At 35.3% G+C, this 18,299-nt stretch overlaps 1 long non-coding RNA gene across 1 annotated transcript; it reads right to left on the minus strand.

The window, feature by feature from the left end:
* Nucleotides 1–1,569: 1,569 nt before the first annotated feature.
* On the minus strand, nucleotides 1,570–8,226 carry LOC132560615 (uncharacterized). Its single transcript, XR_009554664.1, has 4 exons — nucleotides 8,063–8,226; nucleotides 7,708–7,894; nucleotides 6,977–7,069; nucleotides 1,570–2,200 (listed from the first exon to the last, which is right to left on the minus strand). It is a non-coding gene; the product is annotated as an uncharacterized LOC132560615 (long non-coding RNA).
* Nucleotides 8,227–18,299: the final 10,073 nt, after the last annotated feature.

An 18,299-nucleotide genomic window follows, 5' to 3' on the forward strand; every position in this document is an offset into this window, starting at 1 on the left:
ACGGTTAAAGGACATACCTTCCGGCTAAACAGTCCTCGTGCATCCCATATGATCCTTAGTGATGACAGAGAGCAGAATATGTTATGTTAAGCGACCGAAACTTGGGCAGATGCTCAACACTTACGTCAGAAATGAGATAGGAGCCTAGTTTCAAGCGAGGAATTATTTGCTATTATTAATATTTTTATTCCTTCAATGACAAAATAGTTGTAACTGTCATTTTTGACAAAAATAAAAAATAAATAAATAGGTATATCTATATGTACATTTTCCTCTTTATTCTGACAGCCAAAACTCTGAAACAAAGTTTTATTGTTCCTTGTTGTAAATGACACAATGACTCGTGATTTGCAGAGGAATTTGAAAATTTACTTTCTAACGTGATATCTTATCTGATGGTCATTTGTAGAACTTTTTAGACGTTCATTTCGCTGTGTAGTAAAGTGTATGTTTCCTGTTTTCATTCGCATAGGAAATGTGATCATTAAGTCAAATCTAAGACGAAATAATTTGTTAGAGACGTTTTTACAATATAAGAATAATATGTATTATTGTTATATGTCATGAAATGGTTGATTACATAAGTTAGTAACATAAAGGAAAAATAAACAAAAGTAAATAAATAACTGATGAATTCGATAGACATAAAAAAATAACGTATTATGTTGAACCCTCCATATGACCGCGTTGTATGTAATTGATTTCAGCGTGTAATATGCAGGATAGAAAACTTCAGTAATTTTCAAGTTCATTTCATAACTTATTTATAAAAACGACCCGAAACAGCATCTAAATCAGCCTCCTTACCATGCGATTTAAGTAAAAGAAATAATAAATTAAAGAAAATAAATAACCATAAAATGGAAAAGTAAATGAAGATTAACACATTAAATCAATAGTTTCCAGTGTTATTTCATGTTGAATTTTTGAATTGTTCTTTATGATGTTACACCATATTTCCCCTCATTATTACTATCGGTTGGTTAGAATGTATAACCTTTTCCAGAACCGATTTTTGTGTTTTTAGTATTTTTGTTTAAACTCTCAAAGTTGTATGTAGAGTTTTCGTATAAAATATTGTTAATTTTTTTTATTTGGTTCATGCTCATAGGATGATTACTCGGAATTTACAGTTTTAGTACTCTCGCTAATTCAGTCAAGATCACTTCCGTTTGACTAAAAGCTCTCTGGATATCATGTTTCCTGGTATGAGTTGTCGATACAATAGAATCACATAACTATTGACTATTACTCTTTAGTATGGATTGCATAAGTTAAATTTGACCTGAATGTTCTTATCTTCACATTTCGATATTTAAAAGCATGTTGCTTTGATAAGCATTGACATAATGATTTATTTCTAAAACAGACTTAAACATAATGTTCATACAAACAGGAAGTTATGTAATAGAAGTGTGCATGGAAGTTAGATCTATAGATAGAACATGTAAACAAAAGCTTGATCTTATAGGGGTATTCATTATAATTAATTGTGATTTTGGATAATGCTTACTTTCAGTGAGAACAATGTTATAGAATGTTTTATTTTATTATTTTTATAATTTTCCATATGTTGTATTTCTGAACTTTATGAAATATATTCAAGTATAAAAAGACTTCATCCTACATCCTTAGTTATACAGTGTGACCTAAATTCACGTCATGTATAGTGTGACTCTACTATTGTCCTTCTCTACATCATTGTGTTGTACCATTAGAACTTGTAACTTCGGTCCTCATATTTAAGGAAATATTCTTGTGTAATCAAATTATATTTTATTTGTACATTTCATGAATTGATGATGAACTTCACCTTTAGATTGGACACAATAATCAGATCATCATCTTGCAAAATGTCTTTACAGAAACCAACAAAAAACAACAAACATAAAAAGAGCTACCATAGAAATCTAGTCAAACATCGTCATGAAACTTGTCCGGTCTGCTTGCTATCCTTAAGAATCGTTACTGACCAGATAACTTGTCCGGAGATGTTACTCACAATTCGTTATTCGTCCAGATGACTTGTCCGGAGATGGTACTCACTGTATTTTCTCGCCCTCCTCCTACCAAGAACTTCCTTTATTTTGTCCACAAGATACCCGAACTTACAAACGACAAAAAGTAGTCCTAAAAAGAGGACGACAACACCGAATAATATAGCAAATCCAATATAATTCTTGAGTGGACCTTCTCTCTCCTACAAAATATGAATAGAAATTATCATTCAGTATTTGTAAACTTCAGTTTATGATAGGAACAAAAATATTATCTCGTTTGATCATCAGACACTGACATTTTACTACATAATTATGAAGATTTGGCAGACTGAACATATTAATTTCTGTTATCCATACTGAGTGAAAAACTGGTGTACTCTGTTATCAATGTTACGATCAAAAACAATTAAATATTCCTACCTTTCATTTCAAGATTACTAAGAATTTTGTTACAGTTGATCATGGTAAGCATAACAAATTTTGTTGTTTATATACTCTTATCGTACATATCTTTTAACTACTTATCTCACACGTGTGATACCCTTATCGTACATATCTTTTAACTACTTATCTCACACGTGTGATACCCTACACGTACACATGTTTTAACTACCTATCTCACCCGTGTGATACCCTATCCGTACTACCTATCTCACCCGTGTGATACCCTATCCGTAAACATGCTTTAACTACCTATCTCACACGTGTGATACCCTATCCGTAAACATGCTTTAACTACCTATCTCACCCGTGTGATACCCTACACGTACACATGTTTTAACTACCTATCTCACACGTGTGATACCCTATCCGTAAACATGCTTTAACTACCTATCTCACACGTGTGATACCCTACACGTAAACATGTTTTAACTACCTATCTCACCCGTGTGATACCCTATCCGTAAACATGCTTTAACTACCTATCTCACACGTGTGATACCCTACACGTAAACATGTTTTAACTACCTATCTCACACGTGTGATATCCTACACGCACACATGCTTTAAAAACACATCTCACACCCTACACGCTCACATTACTTAACTACACATCGCACATGTGTGATACTCTACACGTACACATCTTTTAACTACTTATCTCACACGTGTGATACACTACACGTACACATGCTTTAAAAACACATCTCACACGTGTGATAACCTACACGTACACATGACTTAACTACCTATCTCACATGTGTGATACCCTACACGTACACAACACTTAACTACACATCTCACACGTGCGATGCCCTACACGTACACATGTTATAACTATCTATCTCACACGTGCAATACCTTACACGTACACAACACTTAACTACACATATCACATGTGTGATACCCTACACGTACACAACACTTAACTACATATATCACATGTGTGATACCCTACACGTACACATGCTTTAAAAACACATCTCACACGTGTAATACCCTATACGTACACATGCTTTAAAAACACACCTCACACGTGTGATACCCGACACATGACTTAACTACCTATCTCACACCTGTGATACCCTACACATACACAACACTTAACTACACATCTCACACGTGTGATAACCTACACGTACACATGTTATAACTACACATCCCACATGTGTGATACCATACACATACACATGCTTTAACTATACATCTCACATGTGTGATAACCTACACGTACACATGTTTTAACTACACATCTCGCATGTGTGATACCCTACACGTACACAACACTTAACTACACATATCACATGTGTGATACCCTACACGTACACATGCTTTAAAAACACATCTCACACGTGTGATACCCTATACGTACACATGCTTTAAAAACACATCTCACACATGTGATACCCTACACTTACACATGACTTAACTACACATCTACCCTACACATGCTTTAAAAACACATCACATGTGTGATACCCTACACATGCTACACATATCACATGTATACCCTACGTACACAACATGCTTTAACATGACTTAACTACACATCTCACGTGTGATACCCTACACATGCTTTAAAAACACATCTCACATGTGTGATACCCTATCCGTAAACATGCTTTAACTACCTATCTCACCCGTGTGATACCCTACACGTACACATACACACTACACGTAAACATGTTTTAACTACCACGTGTGATACCCTACACGTACAACATGTGTCACCCGTGTGATACCCTATCCGTAAACATGCTTTAACTACCTATCTCACACGTGTGATACCCTACACGTAAACATGTTTTAACTACCTATCTCACACGTGTGTTTTAACTACCTATCTCACACGTGTGATACCCTACACGCACACATGCTTTAAAAACACATCTCACACCCTACACGCTCACATTACTTAACTACACATCGCACATGTGTGATACTCTACACGTACACATCTTTTAACTACTTATCTCACACGTGTGATACACTACACGTACACATGCTTTAAAAACACATCTCACATGTGTGATAACCTACACGTACACATGACTTAACTACCTATCTCACATGTGTGATACCCTACACGTACACAACACTTAACTACACATCTCACACGTGCGATGCCCTACACGTACACATGTTATAACTATCTATCTCACACGTGCAATACCTTACACGTACACAACACTTAACTACACATATCACATGTGTGATACCCTACACGTACACAACACTTAACTACATATATCACATGTGTGATACCCTACACGTACACATGCTTTAAAAACACATCTCACACGTGTAATACCCTATACGTACACATGCTTTAAAAACACACCTCACACGTGTGATACCCGACACATGACTTAACTACCTATCTCACACCTGTGATACCCTACACATACACAACACTTAACTACACATCTCACACGTGTGATAACCTACACGTACACATGTTATAACTACACATCCCACATGTGTGATACCATACACATACACATGCTTTAACTATACATCTCACATGTGTGATAACCTACACGTACACATGTTTTAACTACACATCTCGCATGTGTGATACCCTACACGTACACAACACTTAACTACACATATCACATGTGTGATACCCTACACGTACACAACACTTAACTACACATATCACATGTGTGATACCCTACACGTACACATGCTTTAAAAACACATCTCACACGTGTGATACCCTATACGTACACATGCTTTAAAAACACATCTCACACATGTGATACCCTACACGTACACATGACTTAACTACACATCTCACGTGTGATACCCTACACATGCTTTAAAAACACATCTCACATGTGTGATACCCTACACATGCTTTAAAAACACATCTCACTTGTGTGATACCCTACACATACACATGCTTTAACTATACATCCCACATGTTTAATACCCTACACGTACACAACATTTAACTACACATCTAACACGTGTGATACCCTATACGTACACATGCTTTAAAAATACATTTCACACGTGTAATACCCTATACGTACACATGACTTAACTACACATATCACATGTGTGATACCCTACACGTACACAACACTTAACTACACATATCACATGTGTGATACCCTACACGTACACTTGCTCTAAAACCACATCTCACACGTGTGATACCCTACACATACACATGATTTAACTATACATATCACATGTGTGATAACCTACACGTACACATGTTTTAACTACACATCTCGCATGTGTGATACCCTACACGTACACAACACTTAACTACACATATCACATGTGTGATATCCTACACGTACACATGCTTTAAAAACACATCTCACACGTGTGATACCCTATACGTACACATGCTTTAAAACACATCTCACACGTGTGATACCCTACACGTACACATGACTTAACTACACATCTCACGTGTGATACCCTACACATGCTTTAAAAACACATCTCACATGTGTGATACCCTACACATGCTTTAAAAACACATCTCACATGTGTGATACCCTACACATACACATGCTTTAACTATACATCCCACATGTTTAATACCCTACACGTACACAACATTTAACTACACATCTAACACGTGTGATACCCTATACGTACACATGCTTTAAAAATACATTTCACACGTGTAATACCCTACACGTACACATGACTTAACTACACATATCACATGTGTGATACCCTACACGTACACTTGCTTTAAAACCACATCTCACACGTGTGATACCCTACACATACACATGATTTAACTATACATATCACATGTGTGATAACCTACACGTACACATGTTTTAACTACACATCTCGCATGTGTGATACCCTACACGTACACAACACTTAACTACACATATCACATGTGTGATATCCTACATGTACACATGCTTTAAAAACACATCTTACACGTGTGATACCCTACACGTACACATGACTTAACTACACATCTCACGTGTGATACCCTACACATGCTTTAAAAACACATCTCACATGTGTGATACCCTACACATGCTTTAAAAACACATCTCACATGTGTGATACCCTACACATGCTTTAAAAACCCATCTCACATGTGTGATACCCTACACGTACACATGACTTAACTACACATCTCACACATGTGATACCCTACACGTACACATGACTTCACTACACGTCTCACATGTGTGATACCCTACACATGCTTTAAAAACACATCTCACATGTGTGATACCCTACACGTACACATGACTTCACTACACGTCTCACATGTGTGATACCCAACACATGACTTAACTACCTATTTCACATGTGTGATACCCTAAACGTATACATGCTTGAAAAACACATCTCACATGTGTAATACCCTACACAACACTTAACTACACATCCCACATGTGTGATACCCTACATGTATACAACACTTAACTACACATCTCACATGTGTGATGCCCTACACGTACACATGCTTTAAAAACACATCTCACATGAGTGGTTTTGACAACTAGATTACATTATAGAGTACCAAAAGGTAAACTTACTTCTTGTTGTGGTTGGTCTTCAGTTAAGGATTGATTGTAATGAACAGCCAAAACAGATGTAAAGAGGCAGAGTTCAAAACACAATCGAATCATCTGTTGAGAAAAATACATCATCAAGTGAGACGAGTGTCAGAGACAATTCCGTGTATTCAGTGCGACAAGGTCAGGAATTGACAGCTTAATCCCAATTATTGAAAACAAAGAATTGTTATATTAATTTTGAAAATTTGTTTTATAAAAATAAACAATCAGCATGGAGCCTGATACAAAAATGATGTTCTATCCTTTAAAAAATTATGTACGGTTAAGGTTTTACTGAAATTTACAACAGAAACAGGAAATTTTACCATGGGTACAAAATTGTTATTAAAATAGTTATAACGTGGAGCGATAGATCCGATGGTTAACGCCTTCTGTTCACCGACGACATCCGGGTTGTATTCAGTTGTATTACAAAGGACACGCTAGTGAATAGTTAAGTAACGGTCTCACAATATAATGAAAGAGAAATTGTTGAAAATTTCATTTATCACGGCCAAGGTAGAGTTAAGATCCCAGATCCACCATAAGTATCTCCATGTCTTACCATGGCCAAGGTTAATTTAGAACCCCCGGCCCACCATAAGTATATCCAAGTTAAGACCCCTGACTAACTATAGATACCTCTGATTTCTATAATGGTCAGGTTAAAATTGAGATCCCTGGCAACATCAAATATCCCCAAGTCTTACCGTGGCTTCAACGTCACCAGAACACTGGCGTTCGTCGGCGAGACGATACCCGGACACGGGAGGAGTCGCGGAGACGGAAAATCTGTCAACCTACCAATCAACTATGGTCTGGGTAAAGCGACGCTACATGTCCCAGCATAATATCCCGAAGTCTTACTTTTGCTAAAGTGAAGTTCCCCGAGGAACACTGAAGAAAGATTTGGCGGAGAAAAGTTAATTATTTGTTCGTCCTATAAATTTCACTAGGACACATAGTGGTAAACAGCAGTTACGATATAGAAGTAAACTCACGAGAATGGTGATCTTGAATTTCTACGTCCAAATTGCGAGGTGGATAAACCTTTATCATACTCACGTTTTGTGTCTGGCGACGTACGGAGATAAATCGTGTCTGGAATATTGAAACAAATAATGATAAGTTCTGACAGGTCCGTGACTGGCAATAGGTCTTCCAGTATATCTTGCTATACTTATTTATAGATCCACGTCATTATTGGAAATTTTAAGGACAATCTACTTTCGTTTTGGATATAGCTGTAGTGTTCTACAGAAATAACAACACCAGCCACGCCTTCGGTGATTTGTTATATAATGCTTGTTAACTAAGGCGTTGGAAAGTTGCCAAGATTCAAGCGTTGTGTATAAACATTGGGCGATGATGTTACATCCGGGCTTCTTTCTTTTTTCTTTTTTGTTTATATTAGGTTTCATATAAAATAAAGGTAAATTTATCAACCTTTTCGTTTTCTGATTGCAAAACCAAACACAATCCGCGTTATTTGTTATCAGATGTGGATTTAGTTAAGGAACGCAGGCATAAAGTTGGTTCTATGTTCATACTGAATTTTTCATCGGCAAAAATCTCATGGAAACAAGTGACATCTAAATAAAGTTCCAGGTCAAGGCAACATATTAGTTCCCTAATACGGTAACGTTGGTCACCTCGAAGGGTTCGATGTGTTCTGGCAATACACACATACGATTTCTTTTAAGTTCTTTTTTCTCTATTTCTGATATAATCAAAATGTTTCTTATTTGCATCCTGCATATATCTAATTCATTAGGTCTTTGAGGACTTTAAGAACACGTATATATTGTTTAATGCTCCCAGATCGAATGATCAGGGCACATATTGTTTTGTGCTGTCTGTTTGTCTGTCGTCAACTTTAACCTTGTCCATAACTATTGCACCATAAGAGGTAGGACTTCCATATATGGCATGCGTGTTTATTGTGACACGACCTTTCAAGTGGTACCATGTAGCCTTGACCGTGACCTTTAACCTACATTTGAAATATTAAATATCCCTAACTATTACACCATAAGAGGTAGGGCTTGCAGACTCACGTTTTAGGTGATGTTTACTTGTAATAAAATGATAAAAACATTATCACAATACATAAGTACAAAGTGAGCATGCAATTAGCACATGCCTCACACATTACAGTTTTAATGTCCCACTTCAGAACTTTGTTGCTAGCAGGGGCATAGTATTTCATAAACAAATCCTGTTTATTTTTTAAATGATTGGATGTAAAGAACAGTAGGCCTGACTGTAACATCTGTTTGCTACCGGGTCTTTCTCATTTTATTTATCTCACCTGTCTTCATCCTCGATACTCCAGGGATTACGATCACTTTCTCTCTCTGCATCCCTGCAACTTGTCATGGCAAAATTGAATGTTCCATGTGCAACACCTTATGGACAAGATTAGTTTGATGCTTTGATGTACATCAAACGAATCTCGAGGTCACATAACGGTATATTGTAATGGCTTTGAAGTTGGGTGTCACTCCTTTGTAACCGTCTAAAGGAGCGTATCAGCCTGTGATTGGTCAGTGTGTTTTTCTTCTGTGACCAATCAAATTACTTCGCGTGTGCCTTCAACTTCACCATGACACGTTCCATGGGTGCAAAGAGCGAAAGTGATCATAACCGCTAGAGTGTCGAGGATAACCTAGCCTGTTTCTTATGAGAAATTTAATCTTAACAAAATGTTTTCAAACATATCGCCTAGTTATTAGTATTATACATAAGTATTTTTCATGCATTTGAGTAAAAATAAAACTTTTAACCCAAAAATGCTACAATTCAACAAAATCAAATTTAGGTAGATAAGAGTTGCTTCCCTTGTGCTATATTGCAGTATAAATATTATCAAATGACTACACAGCACGTTGATACCACTGTGATGTTATGTGTGGGACAAGACTAATATGGGCTCTGCCATGTCCAGTCCCTTTGTCATATACTGAACGTATTCGCATGTCAATAAAATTGTTTTAAGATAGAATTAGTATAAATTTTCATCTACACCTCAAATACATAGTTTTGCTATCATAGTGACTTCACTTTGGTTTGTCCATGCTGTCCACTGCCCTGTCCGAAGTTTTATCTTTCCGAGTAAACGGTAAAGGGCACAAAGTAATTCTTGACCTCTTCCGAGATATACAATCAAAGTTTACTTACACTATTTTTCTGACCAGAAGATACATGTGTCTGCGAGTTCCTGTTATGATTGTGGACATGTAGGGTCCAGATTAGTTTCCAACTGGAGATTTGACCTAATCTGAGACTTAATCAGTGTTATTTTCGCACGTTACTGAATTGGTTAGTAAGTAACCAAAAGCGGACACAAGGAATGTTTCTTCCGTATACCAGTTGTCTAGGTTGGTGCTAAAGCTACACAGGTTCAGCATACATAGCATCCAAGTCATCTTTCCATTGCCTTGAACAACTGAGAAATTTTCATTCTGTCGCGACATAGAGATTGACAAGTCGATAAGAAGCCTTACGATACTTCACAAATATAATAAAAAGTGATCAAGATTTGTATCAGCTGGTGCTATGTCAGGTTTCAACGAGGTTTCATCAGAGACGTGATATATACGTCTCTGGTTTGGTGAATGTCTGCTTATGGACGGTTAAATGCCAACCAAAAGCTGTTATGGTTCGATGATTTGGTGTGATGTACAAGACCACTGGACCATAGCATAACAACATCGGCACATATATATAGCGCCTGTATATCGTCAAAATGAGTGAACCGATATTGCGGTCACTACTCGTGCCAATTCACGTAAGTTTGAGGGCGGATTTTGCCGACGCCGTATGAACAGAACATCCCAGTCCAGATGTGCCCTATTGGGCTCAGATCGGGGGATTTGGCAGGCCAATCTATAACTTGGCATTGTTCTGCTGTTAATTAAATTCTTTATTTAAAAATGCATTACATACATTTAGGCTTTAGAATACACAGTACTTCAGTATTATGTAAGATAGCGGAGGACATACCAAAGAATACAATGACAATAGGAATAAGCATTGTCAGTGACACAAAGCTGGAATATACACGGCTGATCAGATACCAAGTAGTGTCTGCTGAAGTAGCCTGGATTATGCGGTTTCTCAATCGTTTTCTTTACAACTTTACTGGCGAACAATTGTGTTTATTTGAAAACGGATGATAGAAATGATAAGAATTTAAGTTATCTGATTCGGAGCTCGGAGCATGCATGGCATAACAAAATAAAATAAATTTCGTCCTTGACCTCATTTCTATTGCTATACTGACATCCTCGTTGTGCTCTGTATATTATAATTTCTGCCTGATTCTATATCTAATGTATGGGCTGGTATCATATGCTTACCGAGGATATTTTTCACAGATAAGTAAGTGACTAAGTGAGGTAGAATTGTATATCGTTACGATCTACAATTTATATTTACCACTGAAATTTAAAGGAGATTCCTAAATTATTTCTCGCCGGATAAAACAATTTTGTGCATATTAAGCGTATGAAGATAAATATGCTCATCATTAGGGACATACTGAGCCAATCAAACACCATGGAAACCAATTTTGCTTAATTCATGCTTAACTCAATATATAAAATATGTTCAGTTTTTGTTAAATATTTAGTTCGACCAGCTCATAGTCACAAGAGCTCAAAATGCAATTGTGAATTTGTAGTAGTTTTTGACTTGCACTTAATGTGACTAAATGGTTAGATTTCGATATTTTTTCCTATACGTTTCCTTTCGGGCAAGCATGGTAAGACTTAAAATAAGACTCTTTGCAAAATTATAACACTCTACAAGAAAAATTGATAAAATATCAGCTTCAAACTAACGCTACTCGAAACTAGCTGTTATGTCTACCATCGGTGTTTAGATTGGAGATAGCCGAGTTCATCATGTGACCTTTCGGAGACTTGTTTTCAACCGCCGTTTTGTTATGAGTTTTTACTAAGTATAATTTATAATTAGTCAAAACTTAATTTGCAAGACAAGTTTCAATTTTTTTCTTTGTAAAATGACCCATTGTTTCACGCTTTCTGCGTGACAGAGCGAAATAAACGAATTTGAATCAATCTTAATCTCAAATTGCATGCGCAAAAAATATTGTTTACACTCTCCGAACGATAATGATATGAATTAATGTCGGGTCTCTCATATTGTGAGTTTTTGACGTTGTTAAGAAAATGGTTGTGCAAACTTTAAATATTATAATGAGCAGAAACAACAGTTTTTTAAAGAAATATTTAAAATTTACGCTTTTTATCAGTTGTGAAATGAATATCTAACCACTTCATACCTGCCAACTTTCCCGATTCATTCGGGAGTTTCCCGATTCTCACTCCCCGTGGATCCTGCCTCCCGATCATATGGATCAAAATTGGGGTAATCTCCCGATTTGAGAGATCTCGTGATGTATGTCATAAGTAATCTTGCTATATTTGTCAAATTGGTAAGACTGAACACCTGGCCACATAATTAAGGCCTAGATAGAAGTACACTGCCCAATTATCTTATTTTTTTTTTATAATTTTTTATTTTTCAAGATTTTACACGTTGTACAGGACAAATACACTCACACCCTCTCACACATCCAACCACAGGTGCACATATAGTCATTGCGTGTCAAACAAGTACACTCCATTCAAAAGAATCATCAACATCATCATCAACATTCAACAATGCATGTGATCATTACTACTATTATTATTATTATTATCACCATACATGATAATCCTCATATATCACAACCAATATTATTATGTTACACACTAAATAATGCATCATCATCATCATCATCATCATCATCATCATCATCATCATCATCATCCTCAAAAACATGATAATCTTCCTCATCATCCATTTCAACATATATATCACAATCAATATTACTATCATGATTATTGTACATACTAAATAATGCATCATCATCATCCACATTCAACAATTCATTATCATCATCAAATCAAGATTCATACTTTCATAACCATTATGACACCTTATGATTCATAAATATCACAGTAAACTTTTGTTTGAAATGCACCCATGCACACATGCATAAACACACACTCATCCATAAATTGACATCAACATACAGAAATGAAGAAATGAAATAGAACTTTATTAGGGATAAGAAATTTAAAGAGAAAGAAATTGAAGAAAATGAAGAAATAGTAAAGTGGATTGTTGGGTGAGATGGTAAAATAGGTTAGAGTAATTTAATCTTTTAATGTTTTTCTTTCTTTCCAATTATCTTATTAGTGTCACCCAATTCCAGTTAATCATAATTGCCCGCTCCGCTTGGGAGCACACCTGTACCCGGCCGACTGTTCCCTATCTAATTAACGGCAGATCATGGTCAGGACTCAGGTGGACCCTGGTGAATGTTTGGTTAAGATGAGGCCATTTTACACACAATTAAGTAGATATTACCATGTTTATACTACCTATTCGGTCAAATAACGAATTCAACAAGAAAATGGTTTGAAAAACGATCTTTATGATGTAATAATGTGAAAGTATTCCTCAATCAATACCAATAATTTAACATCAGTCCTTGAAAAACGAAAAGGTTGGCATCATGAGTAAGAAAACCAGATCAAACAAATATTTCACGCACTGAAAAGTTGATAAAAATTTTAAGCATGATTGGTTCTCAACAAAACGTGATAATGGTTCAACAGGAAGTAGTTATACTTACGCCAAATAGAAATAGATCCGGACCAAATTTACGGATTTATCTCAGTCTACAGTTATGTTCTAAATATATATTTCACAGTAAATAGAAAAATTCAGCCATCATGGATAATTTGATCTAGATTAAAACATTTTGAATTTTATGAAGAATTTATTTCATTTATCTTTTTTCGCCTTTTAATAAAATTACTGCTTATTTTTTTATGAGAGGATTAATATTATTTTTTCCTTAGCTCAATCAAACAATTTTTTTCTGAAGCATAAATTTTGGAAATACATATTCTTACTAACAACCAAACAGACCATCACCTATCTTAATATCTGTTTTATTGTGCGAGTTCGATGAAAACTGAGAATTTAAATGAATAAATTCTAACTTATTTGCGAAAAAAAACCCAGATATATTTTTTATTGTTATAGTATAGTAAAGCATGCATCTTTTCAACTTAAAATCATCTAGATGTATTGATTCAATATACATTAATTTTTCCTTTGTGACAAATGTCGCGACGCGCAAGGTATAGTTGCAAGTCCAAAATGTCGTTCACACACTTTTCTCCCTATGAGAATTTTGAAAATTTGGCAGGTATGCATTTAGTCCCTTTAATAAGTTATTTTACGTTTTATCTGTTAGAGAAACGACCCCGCTCAAATTAAACCATAGAATTATTTAGACTTCTTTTACTCCAAGATCTTCTTTCAGAAAATGCGAATGAACTTTCTTTAAATTTAGGTTGCAGTACATAATCCCCAGACTTCACAATTAAGAAAGTTAAGAAAACAAGTATTACTAGTGTAGAATATAACGGTTACCTCCCCTGTTGTAAAACATCCTTGTCACGTTACTGGTGTGAGATGTCGCATTATCATGCTCCAAAATGGACCAATTCTTTTGACACTGTAAAAACGGAACAGCGACGGATGATGAAACTTCGTCCCGATACCGAATAACATTTAAACTGCCACTGGCAATCACTAACCTTGTTTGATTGGACGGTTTTCACGAGAGGTACGGCCACTCTTTGGAGGGTCGGATGTAGGAATTACTCAGTCCCCTGTTTGCTGTCAAGCTTATCGCTATACCATCACTGAGATAGTCCAATGAAGGACAGCAAAATCAGAATGTTTGTAGAATGTAAAACATTGCCATAAAAGACATATTGTCTTTTGGCTTCACCCAAACCGTCTTACAACCTCTACACCAAACCGTCTTACAACCTCGCGTTACGTTGCACCGACTTGAAGCATGCCAATAGCCCTTTCCTTCTCGTCTTTCAAAAGACGGTGCATTGCGTTCATCTAGATAATTAACAACCAAACCAAAATCCAACTGAACATTAAGTGAAGTGAAGAAATTTGATTTGTTTTATTAGACAATCTTTGAATTTCACGCCTGACTGATTTCAATAAAACTTTTGGCAAATAATTAAGAAATTCTTACAAACCATATTGTATAATCAACCAACATTTTGTGTATGGCAATGTAACTTGACAACCTGCTTTTATCTATATGTTTTAAGGTCCGAATAATTAACTTTGACCCCTACATCACAAGAGAAACAATCCTTTGTCCTCACATCAACTCGAAAGATACACAGGATTCTTTTAAGGAAATATTGATGAAATCAAGATGGTTATTGTTTCGATCCGAGAATTCTTGTAAGGACATGCACTTCATACTAGTTACATGGTTTCCTTGTTATTTTAAGAACTGCATACAAAGACATTATTGATTGTATAATTAACCAAGAAAAAGGCCCACTTGTGGTGAAATTTCATGTATGTTGTACAATATAATGAAAATTGTAAGGAACCTCTGAAATATCAACTCATTAAGCCAAATGAGTCAGATAATAAATGGCTCAATTCATATTTTCATGTTTATTTCACATTCGCTATTATATATTAAATTTGTACACCAACATTGTTGTTCTAAAAACATAACATAAACAAATATGATTTTCTTGAAAAATTAATATATGTATAAGCAAGAGATCACAGGGAAATCTCGCCTCCCACCTGTTTGGATCCTTTTTATTCAATATGCACAACAGGGGACCTATGAGATCTTGGAATGATCCATCCAGAAGCTCCAACTGAGAATATCCCCATGATGGACGTAAATCAATATATGTATAGTTTTCTCGATTATCCCCATTATTGAAGATTTTTTTAAAGTAAAGATCCATTGAATTGTCTCCCTTCCCTTGATCAATCCAAAACTTGACAATGCACAATTAGAATCAAAGAAAAATCTCTATACAAGATTGGGTAATATTCTATTGAGTACTTCTCAGTAAGTTAGCAATAACAAACTTTATCTATCAAAGACCTCCATTTTCTGACACTTTCAAAATATCAAAAAAAATATACACAACTTTATGGAATCTACATATGAATTTGATTAAGACTCGTCCAGTACTGTGTAAAGAAAAAGGGGTTTCATGATTCAAAATGTCCAACATCTGATCATAGTGGACTACAAATGCTAACGATAAGCAAACCACAAGCAACAAGTTTGAAAAGATATTATGTAAATCACCTTACTCATGCCTTTCAAGGAAAAAAAAAAACAAAAAACAAAAAAGAAAGGAAAAATTAAATTCTACAAAAAACAAATAAGGATTGAAATGAAAAATAGATTTTAATAAACGAGAACATTCAAAACCTGAAAGTATAAAATCCTTTACTGCCCAGCCCGTTCTTTGTGATTCATTGTTTTATTTTTACAAACATCAGTAACTATTTCACTGAACAACTGATCTCACACTTGTTATAATCATTAGAGTAAAAATAAAATTTCTGATATACATGGAATGTGAGCCTCTCATAATGATAATTACCAATACATATTTCACAAAATGATGAGCTAGGAAATTTGTCTATGAAAAAATTATTATTGAACGCGATTAAATGTGATGGCTCAATTTTTGAAATTCTGGTATTACAGTAATGCAATCTGTATGTCAAATAATATTGGAACTGTTTTTAAAGATGGTGGCAAGCACAGCATCTTGAGGGTGAACTTTCAAATTTTTGAAAAAAAAATGTATTCATCATTAAAGTAATCATTAGGGGAGACACTGAGCCTATTTGTAAAAATACAAGGAAAAGGTGTTGAAGATGATGAAAGGCAGTGATCGGAAATCAAAGTAGATTTGTCTCCATTTATACTACATGCCCTTTGAATTAGACTCAAGAAGTCACTATTGATATAGTATTCTCAAATCTCCTAATTAATGAGTTACCATTGATACATCACTCCAACATCTTAGAATTTGACTCAAGGAGTCACCATTGATTCAGAACTCCCACATCTTAGAATTTGACTAAAGGAGTCACCATTGATAAGTTATCAAATATCTTCGAGTTCATCTTCTCCATTAAGGCTAATGATACCATCAATTAAAGAACCTGGAATATTTCAAAGCTATACCTACAGATGTCACACCTGCCATCTTATTTCAAAACTATACCTATAGATGTTACACCTGTCATCTTATTTCAAAACTATACCTACAGATGTTACACCTGTCATCTTATTTCAAAGCTATACCTACAGATGTTACACCTGTCATCTTATTTCAAAGCTAAACCTACAGATGTCACACCTGTCATCTTATTTCAAAGCTATACCTACATATGTCACACCTGTCATCTTATTTCAAAGCTATACCTACAGATGTTACACCTGTCATCTTATTTCAAAGCTATACCTACAGATGTAACACCTGTCATCTTATTTCATAGCTATACCTACAGATGTCACACCTGTCATCTTATTTCAAAGCTATACCTACATATGTCACACCTGTCATCTTATTTCAAAGCTATACCTACAGATGTTACACCTGTCATCTTATTTCAAAGCTATACCTACAGATGTAACACCTGTCATCTTATTTCATAGCTATACCTACAGATGTCACACCTGTCAGATTCACACCTGTCATTTCAAAGCTATACCTACAGATGTCACACCTGGCATCATCTTATGTAACACCTGTCAAAGCTATACCTACAGATGTTACACCTGCTATACCTACAGATGTTACACCTGTCATCTTATTCCAAAGCTATACCTACAGATGTTACACCTGGCATCTTATTTCAAAGCTATACCTACAGATGTTACACCTGGCATCTTTAGAAATAAATATCATTCTCAGCACAAGATAAACTGTTGTAAAATTGACATTTAATATACTAACAAATTAATCAGCTCAAATGAACCATATCAAACGTCAGTCCATTTAGTAACTATCAACAGTCTGGTCAGGGAAATTTTCAAATCTTAACATAACATGTAGCAGCTTCTGCACCATGCATAATCTACATGTATTCGTCTTTGAATTTTGCAATGTTCAACTAAGTTAAATACTTTGTTGCCATATGAATTGTTATTATAAATTGTCAGGTGCCACTGCCAGAACAAAAGGACTGCAGGGCAGAACAATATACAGCCCTCCCATGTCGAAGAAATTTTCAGAGTTTCTTGAATAAAAATACATATATTAAAATGGTTTGCAAGAGATTTGAGGAAAACAAAAAAATCTAGCAAAGATTAAAATATTGGAAAAAAAATAATAAAGGACAG

This window comes from Ylistrum balloti, unplaced genomic scaffold (genome assembly GCF_031769215.1).
Source record: "Ylistrum balloti isolate Yb309-2 unplaced genomic scaffold, AGI_CSIRO_Ybal_v1 Utg371086, whole genome shotgun sequence".
In the NCBI taxonomy this organism is placed as follows: Eukaryota; Metazoa; Mollusca; class Bivalvia; order Pectinida; family Pectinidae; genus Ylistrum; species Ylistrum balloti.